An 8,444-nucleotide genomic window follows, 5' to 3' on the forward strand; every position below is an offset into this window, starting at 1 on the left:
TTGTTATGGTAATTTTTTATGTTTTGCTTAGTAAGTGTAGTCAGATGTGTAACTTTAGATTATTGTCTTGTAACTTTCTTTGTCTTTTGTAGTGTCTTTACAATTGAGGATTAGTGACTTAGTTGTGTTGACTACGGAGGAATGTGGAGAAACTCATTTCTGAAGCTGCTAGCAACCTAGTTTATGTGTTACTCTTATTGAAACTGCAACCTAGTCTACTACTATTACTGTTACTGACTTTTTGAATGCTAGTGTGATATGATGAGATGCTTGATACGATTTCAATGTTCTGTGGAGAGTTTGTGTTCTCACATGTGGTTTATCTTCTAGATATCCCATGTGCACTTGAGAAAAATGTGAGTTCTACACTTTTGGGTAGAGTAATTCTCTGTAGATAATGTAGATATCTATTAAATCCATTTGATGTAGTGCATTATTTAGTCTCTGTTTCCGTTAATTTTTTGTCTAGAGGGTCTTGTCCAGTGATGTCAGTGGAATGTTGAAGTCCCCTGCTGTGATTGTATTGCTGCTTATTTCTCTTTTGAAAACCTCCAGAAGTTTTAAAATATATTTTGTTGTTCCTATATTTACTGCACACATGTTTATGGAGCTTATATTTCCTTGTTGAATAATTCCTGTCAATATTATGTATTATATTAGTTTTGGGAAGGTGTTTTCTATCCTCTCAGTTTCAATCTTCAAGCATTTTGTCGTGAGATGTTTCTCTTGCAAACAAGATATACCTGAGTTATTTTGTTCTTTTTTTAAATTTTTGATCAGCCTTGTCCAAATAAGGCCACCAAAAATGTGGTTGCCTCCCTCCCAAAAAATGGGAGAGAGAGCGAAGATCCCTCCAGAAGTTTTTAATAAATTTTTCATTGGGTGCATATATGTTTACTAAGGTTATATTTTCCTAATGGGTAAGATCCTTTCAATATTTTGTAGTGGCCTCCTTTCTCTCTATTTATGGCCTTCGTTTTTAAGTCTATTTAATCGGGTATGAGTATTGCTACTCCAGCTTTCTTTTCCTTTCCATTTGCTTGGAAAATTTTTTTCCATCCCTTGAGTTTCAACCTATGTGAATCTTTTGTTGTGAGGTGGGAAGAATACTTTTTTAATAGATGTTGAGAGATTCACATGTGCATCATGTTTAGGCTTCTCCCCTGGCACATTGCCTTGGAATATCCACATGTTTCACGATACACACACACAGCAGAAATGTATATATATTTTGACAAAGCGCTAGAGGAGAATATCCACTGATTGAGTTTAAACTTTCATTTTACAAATAAGGGGTTGTCTTAAAGAATTAGAAATAGGGCCTGGCCACTTTGGCTCACCGGTTAGAGCATTGGCGTGTGGACTAAAGGGTGATGGGTTCAATTTGACCAAGGGCACGTACCTCAGTTGCAGTTCATCCCCAGCCCTGGTCGGGGTTGTGCGGGAGGCAACCAATCAATCCACCCCACTCCCCCACCCCCTGCCCTGCTCTCTATCTCAGAATCTCAGAAATTGTTAATAATTACAGAAGAAGGGGTAAAGGTGTTACATGAAAGTGTTTATGCAGTAGTATACAAAACAAAGTTGTATGCCCTGGCCGGTTTGGCTCAGCAGTTAGACACTCGGCCCATGGACCAAAGAGTCCTGGGTTCGGTCCTATTAAGGGCATGTACCACAGTTGCAGTTTGTCCCGGGCACCAGTTGGGGTGGTGTTGGTGGCAGCCAGTAGATACGTCCCTCTCACATCAGTGTTTCTTTCTCTCTCTTCCTCCCTCTTTCCCTCCTGCTCTATCCAAATTAGAAAGAAAAAAAGCAAGCTGTATTATAATTTAGTACAGTTATACAGGAGGCAATGAAATTGGTCCCTCAGAGTAGGTGGATAGAGGATTTGTTTTTTCATTGTGATGTTCAGTTCTCAAAATATTGTAGTGTTGTTTACAATCCTAAATACACAGTGACCTAGATGGTTGGATGAACCCAATCTTTTCTTCCAAAGGATTGAAACCAATGGTGGAGGCCTTCTTCATGATGATGCTTACCCTTACAATGGTGGCGTATACGGCCAGTTCTATGGCACTGGCCATAGCAGCAGGTCAGAGTGTGGTATCCATAGCAACACCTGTCATGAATATCTTCTTTGTATTTATAATGGTGAGTAGGAACTGTGCTTCTCAGAGAACTAATTCTTTCTCCTCGTTCCTTCCTTGAAATTTACCTGTCTTGGAAAACTTGTTTTGAGGATTTTGTCAATGGGACTCTTAGCTTTAAGGAAGCCATATCTCAAAATATGGCCCGGCCAGCGTGGCTCAGTGGATTGAACGTCATCCCACACACTGAGAGGTCCCTGTTGGAATCCTGGTCAGGGAACATGCCTGGGCTGTGGGTTCCAACCCCAGTGGGGGGCTTGCAGGAGACAGCCAGTCAATGTTTCTCTCTCACATTGTTATTTCTATCACTCTTTCCCTTCCTCTCTCTCTCTGAAAAAATCAATCAAAAACACATTTTGAAAATATATACCTTATACTAGAGGATGTACCAACTTTTTTCTCGACCTAACCTAGGCTTTTTTTTTTTTTTGCTATTATTCTAATATAGTTACTATAATTTTAGTTACCATGTTGTTACAAGTAAGAGTTTAAAAGGTGCTTTTTGCACCAGCCAGAGTGGATCAGTTGGTTGAGCATCATCCTGTGCATCTAAAGTTTGCTGGTTTGGGGCAAACGACTAATGTTTTTCTCTCACATAGATGTTTCTCTCTCTCTCTCTCTCTCTCTGTCTGAACAATGCCAGGTTTATTGCCTGACCTCTGCGCTGGTGCTGGCTTATTTCTCCAGCAGCTCATATGGTTAGTTTGGATCAATAGTTTCCAAGGGAACAGCTAAGCTCCATGAGAAACAGAACAGGGTATGGCATGGGTAGTCAGTCTGTCTTGGGTTGCTCCTGTAGTTTGAAAGGTGTGCTTTTAAAATATTGAATAATTCCGAAGTCCATACAGTACAAGATCTCCTTTCGGGGTTTCTGACATTCTTTTAGATCTTACCTTTTTTAAAAATTTGTATTCCCCTGTATTTTTTACAGATATAGATGATGGTGAAGGGGGACTATTAGCACATTTCCCCGTACTGCATCAAGTAAACAGGAACGCTTAGCCTCGTTACTGAATACATGTGTTCTTTCTGCTGGAGTAGGAGTAGATGTGATTTAAATTTTATAGTTAGCCCAAAGTCTTTCCAAACTTTAATTTTCCATTTTGAGGTTGAAAACTATCAATCTAAATATAATTAAAAACTAATAAACTGTGTGTATATTCTATAGTGTCATCTAATAAATAAAATGTCTTTAGTATATAAAACACTTGTTTTGCTCTGGCCAGTTTGGCTCAGCGGTTAGAGCGTCGGCCTGCGGTCCGGAGAGACCCGGGTTCGGTTCCCGCTAAGGGCATATACTTCGGTTGCAGTTTGTCCCCGGCCCTGGTTGGTCATGCGGGTGGCAGCCACTCGATGTGTCCCTTCACGTCGATGTTTCTCTCTCTCTCTCCCTTCCTCTCTCTCCCTCCCACTCTATCTGTACAAAAAATGGAAAAATATCCTCGGGTGAGGATAAAAAATAAAAAAATAAATAAAACACTTGTTTTATATATAAGATACTTTGATTTATTATGATTATTATTGCTGTTTATTATATAGAGAACTTGAAAAACCACTCACAACTGTATTTTACTGAGATGTTATATATTAAGCACTTGATTCAATCAAGTTGAAACATACATATTCCCACCAACATCCCGGTCCTTGTTATGCCCATCCCGCTGGGAAGTGCCAGTTAGTTTTGTATGAACTTTTTATGTAGCCATCTCTTGCTGGAGTGGTCCGTCTGGTGTCTTCATGGCAATACTGCTTTTTGAAAGCTTGAATGAAGGTATGAATTATATTTTGTGTTGCACTTCACATTATGCTGCACTAGTTCTAGGCCTTGGGTTATGTTAGGCATGCATTTGAACCCCAAATATTTCCTAAAGTTATTTGGGGATACCCTTGTAAATCGCAAAGCTTACAGTGTTAAGGAAATATAAAAAGACATGAGTTGCTCAGCATATGTGCTGGCATTTCTTTTTTGATTTAGAGAAAGAGAAGGAGAGAGAGATGGAAACATCTATGAGAGAGAACATCGATTGGCTGTCTCCTGCATGCCCCCCACCAGGCATTTAGCCCACAACCTGGGCATGTGCCCTGACCAGGAATCGAACCTGCGACCTTTTGGTGCATGAGTCAATGCTCAACCACTGAGTAACACCAACTGGGCTGTGCTGGTGTTTCTATTGGTGGGAATATACAGTGGTTGTATCATTAGAACAGTCAGGACGATACCTTCGATTGTGTGCAGTTGCAGAGAAAGTAAAAGCCTTGACAATTAAGGATCTTCCGATTAAATGAAATACAGATACATTATCATTCCTTTAATACTACAGACAGCCTCAGCTAAGAGAGGAATACACAGGCAAAGAGGACATGGTAAGCGTTTGAGTAATGGAAGGAATTTCAAGAAGCCTTGGTCTTAGAAGAAATGTTCACAAGGTTGTAGGAGACTTAAAGAGGTTATTGTCTAGAACTCCTCATGGAATCACTTCACCAGATCTGACTGTTGGGATTTGCTCTCTGTAGATTTTTTCAGGGCTGTTGGTCAATCGCAGGACCGTTGTGCCTTGGCTGTCATGGCTTCAGTACTGGAGCATCCCTCGGTATGGCTGTGCGGTAAGTTTTCCCCTTCTGTCCCTGTGACTAGTCGATTGTTCCCAAGCTAGGAAGAAGCAGAATAAAGCCTGATTATCTCATGTCCCCAGATGTGCACCGTGGAGGTTGCCAGGAACTTTCTTTTCGGAGCAGTGAGGGAGCTTTTCCTCGTGAGCCTTGGGTCACCCTGTTGTTGAGGGAGGTGAAGGGTGGGGGCTCACTCAGAGTTAAGAAGAAAGATTGACAAATTCATGTAAAAACAATGTACTTGTATTTCAGTTCTATAAATAAGGAAATAGTTAGGAGGATGAGATCCTAGAATTTGTGTTTAATATTGAAAAGGAAATTAGAAAAAAAATGAAAACCATGTAATGTTCATAGCCACTGTTGCCTATAGAATCTAATTAATCAACTCTAAAAAAACTGTCTTAATATACTATAACTGAATTTCTAACTCCCAAAGATTGTACTTGATTTCGATGAAAAAAAAAACACAACAACAACAATGCAAAAGATTATTACATAAATAAAAAACAGCCATTGAGTATCGCTGTATCATTTTAATTACAGTGTTTATGACGTTGTAACATTGGAGAGAGAAGGAAGACTGTGCTATGGGGCAATATAGGCAGAGGTGTGGTCGCTTGGCCAAATACTTTCTTTCCTTTGTATTAGAAGCCACAATCTCACCCTTAGGCTCTTGATTAACAAGAGCAGTTATTTTATTTGCTCCCCTGTGGCAAAGACTGTGAATGCGAGGCTTGGTTCGTTTTCAGAAGTAACAATAAAGATCAATCTAGGAGGATGCTACTTTGGAAATTGTGAAATTTCTCACAACATTGCCCACTTGCCCTTGTGTTGTAGGCTTTGCAGCATAATGAATTTTTGGGACAGAACTTCTGCCCGGGACTCAATGTAACAGCAAACAATACCTGTAGCTTTGCAATGTAAGTCTGCATTCAGTGTCTTAATGGGTTTGCTTTCTGGGGGGTGTGGTGGTGAAAGGCCACTGGGCTTAGCTGGTGTGAGCCCTTCAGACACTGACTTCTTGGAGACAAAGTTTTCTTATCTTCAAAGTGAGCTGTTGTCCACTAATGCATATGAACGTATGGTGCAACTCGGAGATATTCTAAAATTGTATTTAGTTTGGAGAACTGTTTTTTATGTGCCGTTTGCTTTGAGCCTTTTAGAAGATTTTCTTTGCTGTTTTGACTGTGAGTGTGAGATTTGATTATCAGATCATTTGCTTTTGAAATGAGCTGCTTTGCTATTTCGGCAAGGCCTCACAGTGCCTGCCCTGTGTGGGGTACGTGACGAGTATGGGTCCAACCTTACAGCTTCCTGCGAGTCCAACCCATGGCCCGGACTATGAGCTGAAAGGGCAGCAGCATTGGAAAAGGAGTGAACTGTACAGTCAGGAAACCTCTAGGAAGAGAAGGTTTCCTTATCCTGACCACTACCCCTCCTTTTGACCTGAGAATGACATTTTAGGTGGGGGACAGGGAGAGGGCTAAATCCCAAGCGTCGTGCGGCAGTGGTACCAGACAACAACTGTGGCCGTGCCGGGTGCTAATCTAACCCGTGGTGGGGCTCCTCCTGCTCTACCCCAGCTCCCCCCAAGGCTCCACCTGGTCACTGGGCCTGCTGGTGACGCCTCGTAGCCGAGCACCTGCCATGCTCATTCCGGCCTTGGTGCCAGAGCTGACGGGGTGCCACTGTCAGGAAGGCCTTCCGCACCCCTCTCCTGGGTTCGGAGTTCTCAGCCTGCATTCTTTGTATGGCTCATTTGGGGTAATGAGTTCTAGAAAGAGTTTTCAGCATGTTTGTAAGGGCCTAGCTGTCTTCTGTTAAAGCAGAGGTTTGGCCCTTCAGGAGTAAGTGAGAACTTACTTGACAAACATTTCTGCCCTTTTAAGAGAGCAGCTTCATAGATTAGGAGCTAAATGGATCTGGAGAGGAGAGCAACTTGGTTCAAAGTGTGACTCTGTGAACTTGGCCAAGTTCCTTAAACCTTAGTCTCTTCATCTTTTAAATGTGTATAATCACCACCCCATTGAGTTGTTTTAGGGGTTAACTGTTATATGCAGGTTGCTTAGCATGGCCTGTAGCAGAACTGTAAGTACTAACTGACTGTAACTGTTACTATATGATGGGAAAGTTACTTGTCTTAGTAATCCATAGGCTTCTTTAAGGAACAGTGCCTATATTGAGTAAAATTGGACAGATGCGAAGAATGCAGTCATATTCTCTTTCTGTTGAATTTCAGATGCACTGGAGAAGAATACTTGATGGACCAGGGCATCGATCTCTCACCCTGGGGCCTGTGGCAGCATCACGTAGCCTTGGCAAGCATGACTGTTATCTTCCTTACAGTGCTGACCTAAAATGGTTATTTCTTAACAAATATTCTTAAATTCCTCTTTAATGTACATGATTGATCTACATAGTAAAAAGGGAGCACCCCAGCCAGGTGGCTCAGTTGGTTAGAGTGTCATTCTGATACACCGATGTTGTAGGTTTGCTCTCTGGTCAGGGCACATACAAGAAGCAACCAGTGAATGTATAAATGAGTGGAACAATAGACCTCTCTCTCTCAAATCAGTCAATAAAAAATAGAATACAAAAAGAGCATCTTGAGTCAGTATTCAATGCAGTATTTTCTTGCCTTCTTTTAATTTGCCATCGTATTTTTCAGCCAGAATTTCTTTCAACACAAGCCTTTGTAGAAATCACAGTGAACTGGATTATGAAAGAACCCAAGTCGTAAACTAGTGATATTATGTACTGTTTGTTAGTTCATCATGAACTGCACGGAAAAATTTAATTTAATTAATTGACCTAAAAAGATCCGATTGTAGAAACTCATGGCAAGTCACTACCATCTGTTAGTTTCCTCATTTTTAAATGGAATAGATGTGCCAGGTGCCCTCCAGCTCCAATATGATATGAACCTATGGTGCGCCATTATCTAATAAACAAGAAATAACAGCCCTGGCTCTGGCCGGTTTGCTCAGCGGTTAGAGCGTTGGCCTGTAGTCCAGAGATACTTGGGTTCGGTTCCCGCTACAGGCATGTACCTCGGTTGCAGTTTGCTCCCAGCCCTGATTGGGTCGTGTGGGTGGCAACCACTCGATGTGTCCCTTTCACGTCGATGTTTCTCTCTCTCTCTCTCCCTCCCACTCTATCTGAACTAAATATCGAAAAATGTCCTCGAGTGAGGATTAAAAAAAGAAAGAAAGAAACAACAGCCCTGGACGGTTTGGCTCAACAGTTAGAATGTAAGCTCATGTACCGAAGACTCACAGGTTTTATTCCAGTCAAAAAGAGCATGTACCTCAGTTGCGGTTCAGTCCCCGGCCCTGGTCGGGGTTGTGCAAGAGGCAACCAATCAATGAGTCTCTCTTATATCGATGTTTCTCTCTCTCTTTCTCCCTCCCTTTCTATCTGAAGACAAATGAAAAAATGTCCTGGGATGAGGATAAAAAACAAAACAAAACAAAAACAAATGCATTACTGCTATAGTAGTAATATGAAATCTAAACTGTTGGAAAAATCCAGTGTTATTTATTGGGTAAAAAAGCCATTTTGATGGGAAAGCTGTGGTAAGTCTGGAAAGGTTAGTACAACTTACTGAGATTTCTCTGTGATGGAATCAGAATATCTCAGGCGTCTTGGCTGGGCTTTGGACTGTAGGTGCAGAGAACCAGGACCTGG

At 41.4% G+C, this 8,444-nt stretch overlaps 2 pseudogenes; both read left to right on the forward strand.

The window, feature by feature from the left end:
* The window catches only part of LOC118628299, a 249,816-nt pseudogene extending 242,508 nt beyond the window's left edge, over positions 1-7,308 (forward strand).
* The window catches only part of LOC118634973, a 239,135-nt pseudogene continuing 237,697 nt past the window's right edge, over positions 7,007-8,444 (forward strand).

Source organism: Molossus molossus, unplaced genomic scaffold, assembly GCF_014108415.1.
Source record: "Molossus molossus isolate mMolMol1 unplaced genomic scaffold, mMolMol1.p scaffold_m16_p_1, whole genome shotgun sequence".
In the NCBI taxonomy this organism is placed as follows: Eukaryota; Metazoa; Chordata; class Mammalia; order Chiroptera; family Molossidae; genus Molossus; species Molossus molossus.